Below are 19,532 nucleotides of genomic sequence, written 5' to 3' on the forward strand. Positions count from 1 at the left end.
AGAGAGAGAGAGAGAGAGAGAGAGAGAGAGAGAGAGAGAGAGAGAGAGAGAGAGAGAGAGAGAGAGAGAGAGAGAGAGAGAGAGAGAGAATGTCAAAGGACAAATTTTCACCAATATAAAAAAAAAATTCAGCAAAATACATCCGCCACACTACTGTAGAACACCCATCCCCCCACCACCACACACACACACACAACATACATCATCATCACTAGGCACCACTAGTTACTACCACTGACCAATGCACGCTTAATTAATAAAAACTATTATCTCTCTCTCTCTCTCTCTCTCTCTCTCTCTCTCTCTCTCTCTCTCTCTCTCTCACCATATCACGCTTAATGGCGGAGTCTCTTCTCATTACACGGCTGCAGCCTTCACTCTGCACACAGGAATCTTCCATACCATTAGCGTGTTTTTAAAGGTTTGTTTACGTTTTTGTAATCTTTTTCCCGGTATTTGCTTTATTGTTAAGTTACGCCTCTTCTATGCAGCTTTCTGTTGTAACTTACCGTTTTCTTTTAAGAGTACCCACAATCAAGCTGTACTCATTTTAAATGTGTAGTGTCTTGTATGTTCATGCACATTGCTTGTATTGCTTTTATCGATATTTTATGTCCATTTCTAGTCCTGATGATGACTCAAGAAAGAGTCGAGACGTCGACAAATAAAGGATGTTCGTGACAACGCTGGTCCTATTGTTAATCATACGTGTCCGCTTTCCTGCAAGTTCTTCTGTAGCTAATATATATATATATATATATATATATATATATATATATATATATATATTGAGCAGGACGGGTGGTAAAGGCTATGAGAAGAGTGTGGGTATTGGTAAAAATGTTATGATTGTTTGCTCACTGTGCCCACCATCAATGAAACACCACCACTTCTGCTACCCATTCTACCTACCATTTACCACCCACTCACAGCACATCACCCAAGCACCCACTACCTGCCTACCTCCCACCCCTTGCTGCCGCCATTCATTACTCGGCTCCCCATAATGGTCCTACATGCGCCTCAGACAATAGGCAAACGCGTCGCTCCGTCTCCCTGACACACTAATTGTCCTTGCCGCCGCTACCGCCGCCCCGCTGGTTGCTCCTGCCAATCAGCTTGAGCGAGCGCAGCGCCGGCCCTTGCTCAGGGTCACGTCGCACGCAGCCCTGCTATTCCTTCTCGACACTTAAAGATCAACGCGTCCATTCGCTAACTACGGACGATGAATTGCGTGGCGCAGCGATAAGGGCCGTTAGTGATTACTACTCCAGGGTTGGTAAAGGGAAGCGGTAGTTAAGAGAGGTGTTACTTAAGGGAAGGAATAAAGATGTGCGGCTGTGAGTCCTGATCCAGTGGAGTGATAAAGGGAAGATGTTTAACTCAAAAGTAACACTAGACTAGAGGGAGGAAGAATGTTGCAGGAAGGTCATGGATGACTCTTGAGCAAGCGGAGTGGTAAAGAGAAGATGTATTGTTCCAAGGCAACGTTAGAGGTAGGACTAACGTTGCAGGAAGGCCGTCAGTGACTCCTGAGCCAGGGGGGTGATAAGGGGCAAAACGTCAAAGTGGTGTATTTCTTCTATCAGGATAGAATGTCCTCTTCTGGCTAAGTCAAGACGAATAAACTTTTTTTTTTCAAAGGCTACGTCTTGCCTGACAAATCAGCTCAGTATATATTGCATATTAATTTGAGTAACTTGAGTATTGCTCAATAGCATCGGGAACAGTGGAGATTAGTATAAGTAATGGACACCTAAGTTTTGAGACGCTATAATTAGGCAATTATTTGCTTAAACGCTCAAAGATATTTTAGAACTGGTCACCCGTTCGATCACGCTGCTTTACATTGTTCTGACCCTCTGTACAAATGTGCACCAGTGCTTGTATCATTAGATATGTTCTGCTTCAGTGAGTCTTCCTTCCACTTAAGTTGCCTTATCAGCCACCATTCACTATTGGGTACCACGCGCGGGCGCGTGTGATGCTTGCATGAGAGAGAGAGAGAGAGAGAGAGAGAGAGAGAGAGAGAGAGAGAGAGAGAGAGAGAGACTGTTCCCGACTGAACAGAATCACCCCGCCCTTCAATGTGTCCTTTGTGGCGCATACAAGTATACTTCAAAGCCCATAACACAACGTCCAGGTTAGTATAGATTGCTTATAATTTTTTGTATCCATAAATATATTTTAAGCGTCCATGAAAATATATTAGCTTCTAGAACACCATTCATTCTTTTGATCTGATGCCTACGTTAACATATGAACATGCTACATGAATTCGTCTACGGTGTAACATATCCTCAATTCACGTGCTACATACCTACGTCACTACCATATTGAAGAGAGACTACAATATCCAAGACAAGCAATGGGCTCCTCATGGGCAAATTTGAAAGAATCCTGAGTGTGTAAGACAGACTGGACCAAAGTGCGTTGCAAAGGTTGGCCTTTTGAAATGCTTGAGACTGGCGCGAACCAACCAACATTTTTCGTTGTTATTTCTGCATGATTTGGCCAACGGGAACCAACTGATGTACCGACCACAGATTACGTAAATGGTAAACCCAGAGGAAGGGAAGAAAAACTGCCTTCTGATTATAGTTCCTGAATTCCTTTTTCTGAACCTTGCATTCAAATTCTGAAGAAGTACCTGGACAAGTTTTCAGTAAGACATTCAAACGTGACGAACAATTGTCATGAAGAGATGAAAAGAAGTTGTGGTCACAAATTCAGTTCACAATCCTTTCCCGTTTCTTCAGTCTTGAACCTTTCCCCGTCTTCCGTCCCCTTCCCCTTCCCCAAACTTTCATGAAAAGCAGTGAAAGGATTTCTCAGAGAAAAAAAAGCCGCAATTCAAGATTATCAAGATTGTCAGCATACAGAATCTCAGAAAGCGTAACCGTTTCCTTTCGACCTTTCCTCGACATTTTAAGACTTGCCGCGACCAGACAGGGCTTCAAGACAGAAGTGTACGCATATAGTCCTGAATGGAAGAACTTTTTAGACAGTTTAAACGCGAAGTTTCTTTGTAGACTTTTTACATACAGTTCAAAGTTTTGTTTTAAAGGGTGTTCATTTTTACGTGCATTGCGGGTCGGTCACACCAGTATGAGAATGGTCAGACTATGATTGAATGAGATGGGGCACAGGACTATAAAAGTATGTCGAGCTTAATTTGGATACTTTACAGTTGGACAACAGAAGGTTTCTGAGTTTGACAACAGAAAGGTTTCACCAAGTTTCCATGTTTTCTCTGTACAGGGACAGCCGAGCACAGAGACACTGGCCCCAGAAAGACGGGCCTGGCCGAAGCACATGAAGCACCTGATATCATACAAACATACAAGTAAAAAGACCCAAGATCAGATAAGATAATCTTTCATCCCTCTTCTTCACAATAAATTTTGATGAACAATTTGTGGAAACCGAAGGTGAATGGGTGACACATCATCAACATCATCATCAAGGTTATCCTGGGTTTTTATTTGAGAAGAACAAAGCAGGCGTGTTGGCCACACCCACGATTCGAACCCGTGATGATCGGTGATATTTTTTGCTACCGCTTTAGAAAGGGCAGCAAGAAGGGCAGCATTGTTATCCTCGTTTTGGAACTCGCAGAACTTGGAACAAGGCGGAGAAAGGGAGAGAACTTGTGAACAGAATGCAGAGAATGCTCCTCGTTTTCGATGATCTCGGTGCAACATGAGCATCAAGCTTCATTTTTTTGAACAACCACCTTGATCAGTTCTGACACTGTGGGGCTGTGTGTAAACAAAGGAGAACGATTCCACAAGACCTAAAAGATCATGCAGAACAAGGAAGTTCGCGCTGGGATGAAAGTATGATGGCTGATACTGCTGCTGGCATAAAACAGGAAATTGCCCAGATGAGCCCGCAAAGACGCAAAAGTTACAAATTCCTTCCTGCCTGCTGGAAATAAAAAAAAAATAAAGAAGCTTCCAGCGCTGTATGATGTTTCTTGAAGAATGCTAATCTAACTTTGGATATTGTTCTGTTAATGTTCTGTTTCTTCTGCCTTTGTAATAAAACATAAATAATATCATAATGTTCTGTTTTTTCAAGTGAAAACAAAAATTAAAAATTATATTGCAAATATTCCAATTCTAAAAAAAAATTTTTAAATAAAAAAATGTCAAATTGCAAAAAACGCCTGTAGCTAGACAAAAACCGATTTCAATTTGAAATCAACAATCCAGCATCAGAATGAACTAAAAGTCTTTTTTTAAATGCAACAAAATGAGTGTTCCCCATTGACCCACGGGGACAAAGGAAAGATGGAAAGTTATAATGAAAAATGGATTGGATTATTCTTTCTCACTTAATATATTTCTAGGGATATGTTGGTGGTAACTGAACGTGGCTAAGGCGGCGGCAGGGTGGTGGTGGCCGTGGTGGTGATGGTGGTGGTAGTGATGGTGGTGATGGCGGTGGTGATGGTGGTGGTGGCCGTGGTGGTGATGGCCGTGGTAGTGATGGTGGTGGTAGTGATGGTGGTGGTGGTGGTGGTGGTTAAAAACATGTTGTAACTAGAGCAACATTATGAATACCACTGACTCAAATATCTATATGCGTAAGAAGAAAAACGAGCAGTGTAAGCATCACCGCCAACACATTTAGAGAATCATAAACACTCCAATAAGAGAGGAGCAGAAACAGCCGAGGCAAGCATAAGCAGCAGGGTAAGTGGGAACAGCAAATGGCGGACGTGTTGGTAGGTGTGGTGTGGTTGTGGTTGTGGTGGCGGTGGTGGGTCGGGGTAAGTCGTGGAAAGCTAGATGTCATGGTAATTGGATGCCCAGGAGAGTTGGATGATTACCGCCTCTAACTTACTCCTCGTGAGACCGGGAAGAAGACGATGGGAGAAGGAAAAGGAGGAGAAGGATAGGGGAAGGGAAATGGCGGATACTGAACTGTGAAAAGGAAGATGGCAATGAAAAGGAAAGTGATTAGTATAGTTCATCTAGTCTCTTACTAACTAAAGAATGGAAAAGTCGGGGGAAAAAGAATACATGGAAAATGGAAAGAGAAAAAGGAGGGTTTCATGTTGGGAAGAGAAAAAAAGAAAAAGAGAGATACATGTAGCGCCGTGTATTCCTTAATTAACTTAGTGCAGGTGTCTTGGGAAAAAATGTGGAAGAAGAGAAACATGAAAATAATGGAAAAGGGAAAGTAAAGAAAACATAGTAAAGAAAAATAATGAATGCAGGAGTTTGACTAGTGCCGTTTATCAAATTTACATGTAGGTGGCTCAAAAAGACAGAGCAGAAAAGGGATAAATGGGAGAAAAAGCGGAAAATTGAGAGGCAAGAGTTAGCAAGGAGGGGAAAAGTTAAAAACAGGAAAGGAATAAATGTAGATAGAAAAAAGAAAAGACAAAGTTGAAGTGAAAGGAATAAAAGGATATGTAAAAAAAACGAGTCATGAATTATGAAGAACGGGAAATAAAAAGATGGGAATGAAGAAAGTAGAAGGAAATTTTTGAAGGAGAAATATATATAATCAAATAGGAGAATTGCTACTTGTGTTCTCTAATATATCTTAAGATGAAAGGGAAAGGAAAAACAGGCTAGGGAAAAAGGATATAGAAGGAGGCTGCGAAAAGGGAAGGGAATATATGATAATTTACACAGTTCAGGGAAAAGGGGCCTAGAAAAGTACTAACTAGAAAGATGGAGAGAAAAGAAGGGAAAGCGGGGAGTAGGAGTAGGAGGAGGAAGCAAAGGGTATTAAGTTGCAGGATCATTAACAAAATTTATTCAAGGCGATCAAGAAGGGATGAGGAAAGAACGAAGATGGGTCGGAGGAACAGAAGGTGGATGGAGAGGAAAAGAATGAGAGAGAGAGAGAGAGAGAGAGAGAGAGAGAGAGAGAGAGAGAGAGAGAGAGAGAGAGAGAGAGAGAGAGAGAGAGAGAGAGAAATATATAAAAGATATACGATGGATACTTCCTGAAGATTAACAAAACATAAAACTATCTTCGAAAAAACACTTTTGCTGCTGGCACTACGCCATGGAGAATATAGCACATGTATACTGGAAAGGTTAATTCCCAGCACTGAACGAAAGAAAGCTACGTAACTATGAGAGTTAGAGACAGAAATATTTATGTTTTATGTTTTCCAATGAGAATATTTCGTTCCAAGGTTCTGTGCACGGGTTGGGCAATCAAAGTAATAAGGAAAAGTCGGTAAACTAAGAAAAAAAATCGAGATTGCGCTTAGTGCTTACTTCTCATACAAAGAGCGAGTTCCTTGACGTTATACATGGAACCAGAAGTATCAGATGTAAGAGAAAAGGTAGGAGGAAGAAAATAGCCTTTGGAAAAATTAACTTTTGTGACACAATTTTCCTTACATAAGAACACGTAGCCTAATCCTTTATGTATTAGCCAACATATCGGAAAAAAACACCAAAAATGTGCAGGTAAAACACAGGTAAATATGAAAATTATGCTGAACTGCTTGCCAAAAAAAAAAGTGAAAACAAATCACATTACATGTTAAAAAAGGTCCCTAAGCATTTTTTTTCTTTTTTGGAAAATAAAAAATATTTTGCATTGCTATTTAAACCAAATCCTAAGAGCAGCACTAAACTGGGTTTTCTTTCACTTCTAGAAGCTCTTCCCTCAACAAAAATCAAAGGTTTCATTTAATACTTTGCAGCGACTTATTATGAAGAAAAATATTGCTTCGTGCAGGATTAATAAGTAAAATTAATTATTACAGTACACAATTTTTTCAAGAGCAAAACAAAAACACTAAACACAGATTTTTCACCGAAGGCCATGAGGAACACCACCAGTACTCCGTGGCTGCCTGTCTCTCACATTCACCTGTATGCTTCCTCGCCTTCTTGGTTCTCCTATCACCTTATCGGAATTTTTATGTCAGTTTTGCGGTCTGTCAATCTTTCTATTAATCTATCTATCTATCTGTCTACCTATTAATGTCTCTTTCAGTATCCATGTGTCCATTACGGTATTCTTACAGTATTCGTCCGTCCATTCCGGTGCTCATGTGTCTACGACTTTTACGTTTTCCCAATCTTGTTTTTCCCTTTCCCCTTTTCGTGTGTCCGCTTTGACCCTGCCTTTTGCTGTCTTTTTCTTCCCTAGTCTCCTATTCACGGTGTCCTCTTTTCTCATTAGTTCCCTACGTGTGTCTGTGCTCAACTCCTTGCAATGTCTTTGACTTCTGTATTGATCGTTCTCGCGTTCCTATCGGAGTCGAACTTCCTTATATCATCTTATTCCTGTGATCCATAAACCTTTCCCTTTCTACAGACTGCCCTCGTCTCTTTACTGGTCTTTCTGCATCCTTCTGTGCCTTTACCTATACTCGTTTGTTCGCTTGTCACTGTCCCTTTCGACTTCTCTTTGTTCTCCTGGTTGTGTCCCTTACGTGTCTCTGTCCTGGCTATTTCCTTGTCGCTCTTTTTTTTTTTTTTTCTCTCTCTCTCTCTTGTGACCATTAGCCTGCGACCACGCGTGTTGGAAACGTGAGCTGGTAACACAGCGGCGACAAGCTCAACATGTAACCAACAGAAAGCCTCGAATATGTTCGTTCTGGTGTTGATGATTTGTTGTTGACTGTGTGCGGGGGAGGCTTCGGCACGGGTGTATGAGCAGGGACACACACACACACACACACACACACACACACACACACACAACGGCTGCCTCTCTCTTGTCCGTGTCATGTTTAATTAATAATATTCTTATTCAAAGTCCGACTCGAACATCTGGAAGAAGTTATGAAACACTCCACTGTTCCTTGCTTGTGTTATCAAAAGACCGTCATTGTCACGTAAGACACCGGGCTTTCCCGTAATGTTTCTCTGAAGTAATGGACGCACTCAGGATCAGTGCACAAAGACTCGGGGACATCGTCGACTCTGTCGATCACATATTACTACAAATGCAGCAGCGTCCTGACTCTTGCTCTCCGATATGTCGTCGCGTCTAAAGACACGCGTCAACGGGCTTTTAGCTTCACATCTGCAACCGACACATTACCGACGTATATCCAACTGGTTTACTAGCAGTGTTACCTACACTGCTACATAAATGTATCCGACATGTCGACAGCGGTGATGTCTGGAGTGTTTCCCATATGGTCGAAAACACATTAGGCCGCACCTTACCTATGTAAGAGTACATAAGTCTCAGTCTTTCGTCGTGTTTTGCCAGGGTATTGCCTTATCGTTTTCTACCTTTGTCTCGCCTCTTCCTCCTAACAGTAACATGGATCCTAAGTCGTTCACTGTGTTCCTGATAACGCCGGGTCTCTCGTCGTTTTTTTTTCTAACAGCCTCAGAGTTCCATGTCTGCCGTCGTGTTCCCAACCCCAAAGCTACTGTTGACCTTCATGTTCTTAACAGCTCCAGAGTTCATGCTCTCTGGTGTTCCATATTCTGTCAGGATTAGCTGAGTCCCATTGTCCCTTGATCCAGTTTGTAACAGTGCCAGGATCCCTTTGTCGTTCACCGTGTTATAACAATGCCAGGACCCCTTCGCCTCTAAGTCCTGTCCCCTTTGTCTTTCTTCATGTTCAGGGTCCTTAAGCCTATGAGTGACCGGTCGGCTCCCTCCCTTGGGCTGAGGCAAGGCCGTCGAGACTGAGACGGACGGAATGAACTAAGTTCCAATTAAGAATCTAGACTAGCTGACCAGTGCACTCTCCTGCTCCTTCTTCTGCTGCTGCTGGCACTCCTAATGTTGCCGCTGGTACTTGAACTGCTGGTGACATCGTTGCTGCCTTCCTCAATTTCCGTTACAACATCTTTTGCTCCCTCTGGCATTAGGACTTCTACCACAGCTCGCTTCTGGTATTCATACAGTTGCCGTTACAATTACTGAGGATGATGTCGCTGCTAAATATTTTAATTGTTTGATTATATCTACTTTATAATACTTTATTTATTAGTAAGTATATAATGTTATGTTACGTTATGTTTTCTCTCCCACAATTCATTACTCATCCAGAGAGCAAATGTGAAATGCATGAACATAATTAAAAAAGTGAACAGTTTCTGAGGGCACGAATTAAATTGTTCTTAAAAAAACATTTTATATAAAGTGGTGAATGGAAGAAACAAACTGCACTCGTTGCAACAAAAGAAATTGTAAAAAAATATGAGGTGTTGTACATGCGGTGGGAAAAATATCCTTGCTAAGACTGACCGAAGAACAATAGCAGGAACGAGCCGTGTTCTGGTGGCGCTTGTCACTGATGTGTTATGAGTTCAGTGGAAATATCTGTGGTTGGGAGGGATGCACGGCTGGGCTGCCAACCTGTACGAGCATTAGAGAAGCAACACACACACACACACACACACATACACACACACACACATACACACACGCACACATTAAAAAGAAAAGGTGATCTGCTTGTACGAATAAAAAACAGAAGCGTTAACCAATAATGCTTAACTTTGAATAAAAATAAGTCATGTTAAAACTCCCACATACAATCAGAGACATGTATACACGAGCCAGTAAAAGGAAATGTCAGTTTATAACGGGGGTGGAGAGAGAGAGAGAGAGAGAGAGCGCGAGAGAGAGAGAGAGAGAGAGAGAGAGAGAGAGAGAGAGAGAGAGAGAGAGAGAGAGAGAGAGAGAGCACGGACGAAATTCAAACCATTACGAACCTTCCCACGGTCAACAAGTCGCCCTTACCTGGAAAAAAGAGAAAATCATTTTAGTCAATACATTTTCGATGCCTCGTAATCTCAAGACTTAAGCTTTCTAACAGAACAACCCTACGCAGGCTCCTCCAAGCCCAATGAGCTGCTCCACTTCCGTCCTTGGATTTGTTCTCTGAGGATACTTAAGGTTTGTGGGTGGCTTTCTGCTACGAGTGTGTGTGTGTGTGTGTGTGTGTGTGTGTGTGTGTGTGTGTGTGTGTGTGTACGAAAGAATGGATGATTGCGGATAAGGAACTTTTTTTCTGTATGTTGTTAAAGGAAATGACTGTCACTAAGAAGAAAGAAAGAAGGAAGGAAAGAAAAAAAGAAAGAAAGAAAGAAAGAAAGAAAGAATGAAAGAAAAAGAAAAGAAAGAAAGACAAAACAAAATAGAAAGAAAGAAAAAGTAAAAAAGAAAGAAAAGAAAGGAAGAAAGAAGAACAGAAAACAAAAAGAAGAAAAAGCATCAGAGCACGATAAGTGTACTTCCTGATTATTTGCATATATAAAACAGAACATTCAACAGCACACCTTTGCTGCTGTTGCTACAACACAAAGAAAATTATACAGTAATTCTCCTAAGGTTAATCCTTAAAACGTGAAACATTGCTGCGCACGGGACAGGAAATAACAGTTATACCAATATTAAGGAAAAGCTTGGCAAAGTACGCAAAAAGTTGAAAACATGAGTCCAATTAACTTTTATTTTCCTTCAGAATCGGTAGTCCCATGATGCTAACCCGGCAACCAGAAATATCCGATATAGAGGCCGATAAATTCCGATGAAAAGAAAGACCGTATAGCTAGTGGAATGAGATGTTTGTGTGTGTGTGTATGTGTGTGTGTGTGTGTGTGTGTGTGTGTGTGTGTGTGTGTGTGTGACTTTGTTTGATGGAAAATTCTTGAATAGTTGCTCTCTCTCTCTCTCTCTCTCTCTCTCTCTCTCTCTCTCTCTCTCTCTCTCTCTCTCTCTCTCTCTCTCTCTCTCTCTCTCTCTCTCTCTCTCTCTCTCCTCTCTCTGTCTCTTTTTCCTTTTTTTTCTCTCTTCTCTTCCTCTCCACCCCCAACTTAGTTTATCTATTTTCCTTTCTATACTTTGTTTTTTACTTTCCCTTTCTCTCTCAATGTTATGTCTTCCTTCTCTTCCCTTACAATTTCCTTCCTGTGTTTTATAATTTATCATCCATTCATTCATTTTTTTTAACTCCCTTCCTTTCTCTCTTCAATCCCCTTGCTTGCTTGCTTGTCAAAAATATTCAAACTTTGTTCAAAGTCCAACTTGAACATCTAGAAAAAATTATGAAACATTCCACTTTTCGGACTTGTGTTGTCAAAACACCGTCATCATCACTTTCAGCGTCATGTAAGACATTGGGCTTTCCCGTAAAGCTTCTCTCAAGTAATGGACGCTCTCAAGATCAGTGCAAAAAAACTCGGCGACTCTGTCGATCACATATTACTACGAATGTAGCATCTGCCGACGAGGCGTTCTGACTCCTACTCTCCGACATGTCGTTGCGTCTACAGACACGTCAACAGGCTTTTAGCTTCACGTCTGCTACCAACACGTTACCGACATAAAACCGACAGGTTTACCAGCAGTGTTACCTACACTGTCGCATACATGTATCCGACATGTCGACAGCGGTGATGCCGGGAGTGTTTCCCATGTGGCAGAAAACACGTTAAGCTGCACCTTGCCTATGCAAGGGTCCATTAAGTCGACAGCGGTAATGCCGGGAGTGTTTCCCATGCGGCCGAAAACACGTTCAGCTGCACCTTACCTATGCAAGGGTCCATTAAATCAGTTTTTCGTCGTGTTTTGCCAGAGTATTGCCTTATCGTTCTTTACCTTTGTCTCGCGTCTTCCTCCTAACGGTAACAGGGTTCCTAGACTTCTCAGTGTGTTCCTGATAATTCCGCGTCTCTTTGTCTCTCGTCGAATTCTACAGCAGCCTCAGAGTTGCATGTCTGCCGTCGTGTTCCTAACAACCCCAAGTTACCATGTCTCCTCGTGTTCCTAACTGCTCCCAAGTTCATCTTTTTTCGTGTTCCTTATAGTATCAGCGGAGTCACATTGTCCCTGGATCCAGTTCCTAACAGTGACAGGACTCCTTTGTTGTTCACCGTGTTTTAACAATGCCAGGATCCCCCTGTTGTTCACTGTGTTGTAACAGTGCCTGGATCCCTCTGTCGTTCACCGTCTTGTAACAGTACCAGCATCTCTTTGTCTCACGGTCCTGTCCCCTTTGTCATTAAACCTCAAAGTGCTCACCCTAATCCTCCACCTCTTCCTTTTTCTGTTGCTGCTGCTAGTACTCCTACTGTTGCTGCTGCTACTCGAACTGCTGGTGATAACATTGCTGTCTGCCTTTAAATCCACTGAGACATAACTGCTCCCTCTTGGTAGGTTTTCTACCATTGCTCGCTTCTGATATTCATATAGTTGCCATTGCTACTACTGATGATGATAATGCTGCAAAATATTTCAATTCTTTGATCATATCTACATTATAATACTTTACTTATTAGTAAGTATATATTATTATGTTACGTTCTGTTTTCTCTCCCAATATCCATTATTCATGCTGAGAGGAATTGTGAAATTCATGAACATATAAAAAAGAGTCAACAGTGTCTTAGGGCACGATATAAATTGTTTAAAAATCATTTTATAAAATGTGGTGAATGGAAGAAACTGCACACTTTGCAACAAAAGCAATGAAAAAGATAAATAAAGTGTCGTACATGGGGCTGGAAAAATATCCTTGCTGACTGACCGCATGAAGCGTGTTCTAAAGGCGCTCGCCCCTTATGTGTACTGATATTAATGGAAAGACCTGTGGCTAGGAGGTATGCGGGGCTGCCCTGAGTGAGTGTACGGCAAAACACACACACACACACACACACACACACACACACACACACACACACACACATACACACACACATACACTATAAAGAAAAGTACATCTACTTCTAAAAATAAATAACAGGAGCGTTAGCCAATATCGTTTAAATTACAATTAAAACAAATCATGTTAAAACCCACACACACGATCAGACATGCATACACGATCCAGGGAAAGCAAACAACAATATATAACAGAGAGAGAGAGAGAGAGAGAGAGAGAGAGAGAGAGAGAGAGAGAGAGAGATATATGCACGGATTCAAACCCATACGAAACTTTTCACGATCAACAAGTCGCCCTTACTTGAAAGATAAAGAAAGAATCATTTTAGTCAATACAATTTCGCTGCCTCTCAATCTCAATGACTTCAAATAATCAACAGCACAACCCTGCGCAGGCTCCTCCAGTCTCAACGAGCTGCTCCACTTCAGCGCTTGAATTTGTCCTCTATCGATACTAAGGTTTGTGTGTGGCTTTCTGTTATGAGAGTGTGTGTGTGTGTGTGTGTGTGTGTGTGTGTGTGTGTGTGTGTGTGTGTGTGTGTGTGTGTGTGTGTGTGTGTGTGTGTGTGTGTGTGTGTGTGTGTGTGTGTGTTTGTGAAAGAATGAGTGACTGTGGATAAGGAAATGTTTCTATATCCCATTAAAGGAGACAGTTGACGTTGAGAGAGAAAGTAAAAGAGAAAAGAAAGGAAAGAAAGAAAGAAAAAAAGAAGGACGGAGGGAAGAAAAAAGAAAAATCAGCAGAACACTATATCAATACTTTGTGGTGAGTTACAAAATATATAACAGGACCTTCGACGGTACACCTTTGCTGCTGCTGCTGCTACGCCAATGAAAGGAATAAACAGTAATTCTGAAAACGATTATCTTCAAGAACTGAAACTCAGCTGTGCAAGGGACGGGAAATGCCAGTTATAACAGCAATAAGGAACAGCTTGGGAAAATCACCAAAAAGTTGAAAATTGGAGTCCAACTAATCTTAATTCATTTCAGAATAGGTAGTCCCTTGCGGCTACCCCGGCAAACAGAAATATCCGATATAAAGAAAAGTTTACTAGGAATAAAATAAAATACTTAAGAAATATTTATCTTATAGAAATCATTTTGTTTTTCTTATACATCAAAACTGATCATCATATACGAAAATTGCATCTTACATTTAGCCTCTCCGATAATGGATAAAATCATAATTCAACATCTCATATTTTTTTTTTTATATAATCCTCTAACGATGAGGAAAGTCGAGATATTTCCAGCATTCTGCATAAAACCGTTAATTATGTGTCTTGTCCGGCATGATACACACCGCTATGAGAGCACAGCTTGGCGGTGTCATAAAAACAAACCCAACTTAAATCGTTCTGAGCCCAGGTACAATAGACCAGCATCATTATATGCCAATTTCAGGATGTAAAAGGTCTCGTACCTTCCTCAGTTAGTACAGAACTTTCTTCCTGATTTTCCGACACTAAAATACTACCTCCGTTATCTCTGGTCTAAACTCTAAAGGCATGATGAAAGGACTCGTAACTTCCTTAATAACACGGCGACCTCTCACCCGATATTCTTTCTTCTTTTTTTACGTGCTAGCCTATAGCCCCGGTAGGCTTTCTTGAGGGGCCTGGATGGTAGTCGGCCCCAGCCCGTCATGGCGCAGGCAAGTGTTTTATAGTTGCGCCATCTTTTCTTGGCTCATGCTGCCCCAAGGAGCTCGTTCTTGATTCACTTGGACAGTTTCCTCTAAAGTCCGGGTTGATGGGTGGTCTTAATGACAGCATGGGAGTAGTCTTAAGCCACTCGGCGATGACTGAAGAATCCCAGGTGGTAGCGGCGGATTCGAACCAGCGTCGTTCATCACGCAGTGAATGCGGTGCCCGCACACTAACCACTCGGCTACCGCAACACCGCAGGTTTGAACTACTTTGGATATCTGAGGTGTGAGGCGGAAGTAGAGCGATACTGTTTCGGTCAATCTACATGTTGGCTATGTGGCTTTTTCATATCATGTAAAGGACGCGGTTCGGGTACAGCTTAACTCTTTTCATGAACACTAAATATAACTTGAACAAAAAAGGAGAAACTGATAATAAAGAATAAGATTAGCAAGAAGAAAATCAAATCGGAGAAAGCAATGCGAAAATTAATAACAAAATTCATAACAGAGAGAGAGAGAGAGAGAGAGAGAGAGAGAGAGAGAGAGAGAGAGAGAGAGAGAGAGAGAGAGAGAGAGAGAGAGAGAGAGAGAGAGAGAGAGAGAGAGAGAGAGAGAGAGAGAGAGAGAGAGAGAGAGACTAAAATAATTACCTACTAACTTATTTATAATTGAATGAAAACGAACCGGAAAAAAGAATTGAAAGAAACACACTGAGAGGAAGAAGGAAACTTAGAAGAGGAAGAGATGAAGGGTGACAGTGATGAAGAAGAGGTGGTGAGAAAGACCAAGGAAGGGGATTACGAGGAAAGGAGAGGAGGGTGTGATGGAATGGGAGGAAAAAGGAGATCCTCAGAGTGCAGGCGATATATTCTGATGGAAAGAAAGGCTGTACAATGGAATGAGATGTGTGTGTGTGTGTGTGTGTGTGTGTGTGTGTGTGTGTGTGTGTGTGTGTAAAGGCCCCTTCTTGCTCTGTTATTTTATGCTCTCTCTCTCTCTCTCTCTCTCTCTCTCTCTCTCTCTCTCTCTCTCTCTCTCTCTCTAACATCACAGACAATCCCACAATCCCACGTATTTTCTATTGTCTTTCCCAAACAATCCATTCCTCCTCCTCCCCCTCTTCCTCTTCCCTTTCCGTCTCCCCTTCCTCTTCCTCCTTTTCTTTTTTCACTCTCTTTTCCTCTCCTTCCATCCCCAGTTTAATTTAGTTTTCTTGCTATTCCCTATTTTCGAGTTTCCCTTTCTCTCCTTCTGCTATGTCTTTCTTCTTTTCCCTTCCCCTATTCTCCCTCTCTGTTATACACTTTCCCACCTATTCATTCATTCTTTTTATTAAATTCTTTTTCTTCGATATACTTGTCTCCAAACTCTTTCTTCTTCTTTTTCTACTTCTTTTTGTTTTTCTTCTTCTTCCTCTTTTTCTTCGAGGGGAAAAAAGAAGGAACAATCAAAGAGAAACTAACCCCAGTAAGAGAAGGGGGAATAAAACCAACGGATAAATAAACAACTAAAAACAAGAGAATGAGGTACGAATAAAATTGGTCAAGTAATAGAAGGGAGAGGAGAATGGAAGAGCAAAGCAAGAGAGATAAAAGATGAAACAAAGGAAATTATAACAGGAAATGGTGGAGGCAAGAATACAACAGAGAAGGACTGAAAAGAGAGAACGTTAAATGGGGAAGGGAAAAAAAATATATAGGCAAAGGAAGGAGACAATGAAGAAGAGACAAGAGGCAAAGAAAGAGATAAAAGATAAAACGGAGGAAACTATAACAGGAACTGGGGTATGCAAGAATAAAAGAGAAATGGAAGGATTGAAAAGAGAGAACATTGAAAGGGGAGGGAAAAAAATATCAAGGCTAAGGAAGGAAAAGATGAAGAGGAAAGAGGCAAAGGGTAAAGAAAGTGATAAAAGATAAAACAGAGGAAAAGATAACAGGAACTGGTGAATGCAAGAATAATAGAGAAAGAAAGAACGATGAAGGGGCAAGGAAAAAATATATCAAGGCAAAGGAAGGAGGCGATGAAGAAGAAAGAGGCGGTTGAGAAAATAACAACAACATATAGAGAAAGATTATGTAGATGGAGCAAGTGAAGTAGGGTGGTGGTTAGGGAAGCAGTGGAAAGACGAAAGAATATGAAACTTAGACATCATACTTTCATAATATTAGGCACAAGTAAACGCTGGCATACAAACCGCCCAACGTGCGAAAGTATTAAAATATGCGGGCCTTACAGCTGCACTGTTTAACATACTTATTAACGGCTCTTTGACCTCAGTTGTCTCATTTGCATCGCATCACACAATTATGAGCCACGTTACATAATACTTTAAAATCCACGCACGGTCACCGCCACAAAAACAATTATACAGATGAGAGGAGCGTAATTCTACGGGACAATTTCATTTCAATTTTCACATTATATTTTCAGCAACGAAATTCTGTTTGTATAGAGCTTCCTGGCTGGGTGTCGGTCACAAAGGAGTAAATTATATTTGCAGGGGAATTACATTTAACATTTTTGCATTATATTTACATTATGATTACAAAGGAATATTTACAAGGGCATTACATTTTATTTACGAAAGTATTTCCATTATATTCACATTGTAGTTACATTACATTTACATAGTAGTTACATTATAGTCATATTATATTTACAAAGGAGTCATATTTACAAAAGAATTACACTACATGTTTACAAAGAAATTACATTGTATTGTCAGCAACGTTATTCTGTGCGCATTCATCTTGTTGGTCGAGTGTTGGCCACAAAGGAAAGCATCAATGAATTGCCAACACTTTTGCCATCTCTTTTACCAAATTATCTTCCATCATCTATATCTACTTCTTCCTTATACAAGAAATTTTCGTAGCATTTTGTATTTGGTTGTGGAGCTTACGAACTTGCTATATTGGATTGTAAAACTGGCCTATAGCCCCCCCCCCCCCCCCCACACACACACACAAATACCAAACACGCCACCTTCCTGCTTTCTACAGAACGCTATACTGTCCTCTCAACCTTCCCTACTACTCGACTATTCAATCCACTTGGCTCTGTTCTCCCTGTCGATATAACCCAACGCAACAATTGTTCCCGTCACCCTTTACTGTCTTCTCAGCGCCAGTCTTCCTTCAGTTACCTTTCCGCCTGTTTGTCAAGCCACCCACCATGCCTCAGTGTTCACCCCATTCTTCCTCTCACCTTTTCCTTAACCCTTCAGTGCAATCTTCCCTTCCTCATCCTCCCCACCTTTCTCTTCAGTATTTCCTCTTTCTCTTCTTCCCTTTCCCTTGTTCCAGTGAAAAGATCAGGATACAATTATTGCATCTCCTCTTCTCTGATTGTTTTTCCCCTTCCTCTTGCTTCTCTTCTTCTTCTTCTTCTTCTTCTTCTTCTTCTTCTTCTTCTTCTTCTTTTTCTTCATCTCATCTCCTTTACTATTATTTCAGCGTTCCTTCGGCATACCTTCCCTTCCCTTCCTTATTCCCACCTTCCTCTTACCATCACTTCCCCCTCTCCCTCCTTTTTATTAATATTGCTCTTTTTCTCATTCGTTCCCCCTTCTAGTGCTTGATTTTCTTCCCTTCTCTTTACTTTACTCCAGCAAATAAAAACATTCCTCCTTTTTCACCTGTTTCCCCTTCCAGTGCTTGATTTCCTTCCCTTCCCTTTCCTCCGGCGAATATAAAAAAATACAAAACGTCTATTCTTCCTTCTTTCTCCAATTATTCTCCCCCTTCCTCCTCCCGAACACTACATTTTTTTTCTCTCTCTTATTTGCATTCACCCTCCCTTCCTTTTTCTTGTGTTTCGTTCTCTGCCCCCCGGTCGTCTTCTCTTCCCTTTAATATAACACCCGATAAAATATTAGTACATTTAATTTCCTCCCCTGACCCTCACACTTCACCCTTCCCCTTTTCTTCTTACATTACTCCCCTTCCTTTCTCTCACGTGCCTTTCCTTTCCTCTCCCTTCCATCACCATTCTCTTCTACCTCTATGCTCTCTATGGTCTTCCTCCTTTTCTCTTCCATCTTCCTTCATCAAATTAGCGAGGTGCGAAAATAAACAAGCAGAACTACTCTTTTCCGGCCACTGCTCCTCTCTCAACCCCCCCCCCCCATTTCTTGCGTTTATTTTTTGTTGTTGTTGTTGTTTCTTCACTGTTGCCTCCCTTCTCATCTGTGCTCCCTTCCTCCTAGTTCTCGGGTAGCGCACAATCAATCACCGCTCCTTTCTGCCCTTTCTTTTCCTACTCTTCCCTCCCTCACCGTTCGCTTCTCCCCGTGCAAGGCACATAAATAATCAGCACTTCTCTGTCCTCCGCTGCCTCCTTCATGAAGTCAACGTCGTTTTAAAGAAAGTGTCCAAATGACTTTTTTTTTTTTTTTTTTTTACTTAACAATTTTCTACATTTTTCCACAAATACAAACCATCTAATTTCTTTTGTCGTCTATTCCGAGAGGAGCTGCCTCGTACAGGCCTACCGGCCTCTTGCAGACTCCTATGTTCTTATGTTCCGCATCTCTCTCTCTCTCTCTCTCTCTCTCTCTCTCTCTCTCTCTCTCTCTCTCTCTCTCTCTCTCTCTCTCTCTCAACAATAAAAAATATCAAAATTTTGTTAATTCAAATTTTGGCAGAGATAAGTTTACTTAATCATCCTTGTCAGGACTGGGAAGCCTCGATTACTTTAAGATGCCTTTCAGTCTTTTAAAGCATAAGAACAAAAGTAACTAAATCATGGCTTTTTAGCATGAGGCGTAGAGAAAGTGTGAGTAATGTATATCTCCTTCCCCAAGACAATCATCGTCCTGCGCTGGGCACACAGAGAGCACGAAGTCTGAAGACCAGTCAACCTACTCAGGGCAGTGACGATAGAGCTATCATCATCTATATGGGTACAACATTAAAAAGAGGACGAATGAAAGTCCGTATGTGTTGGGAAACTAAGAGGAAAATAAATGAGCACGAGAAACAAAGAGAAGAGAGAAGAAAGGAACAAAGAATGGAGGATGGATGGAGGAGTTGACGGAAAGGGAGAGGAAAGAAAGGGTAGGGGAAGAGGAGATATGATACGGGGAGACAACAGGCACATGAATGAATAATGAATAATAGGAAAGACATTAAAAGGAAGCAACTAAAAATATGCAAAGGGATACATAGAAAAAAAAAAGTTGGCAAAAATAAGTAAAGAAAAGTATCTACTCTCCACGGAAAACACGATTTGAAAGAAAAACAGGAGGAGTAGG

This window comes from Eriocheir sinensis, chromosome 14 (genome assembly GCF_024679095.1).
Source record: "Eriocheir sinensis breed Jianghai 21 chromosome 14, ASM2467909v1, whole genome shotgun sequence".
NCBI lineage: Eukaryota > Metazoa > Arthropoda > Malacostraca > Decapoda > Varunidae > Eriocheir > Eriocheir sinensis.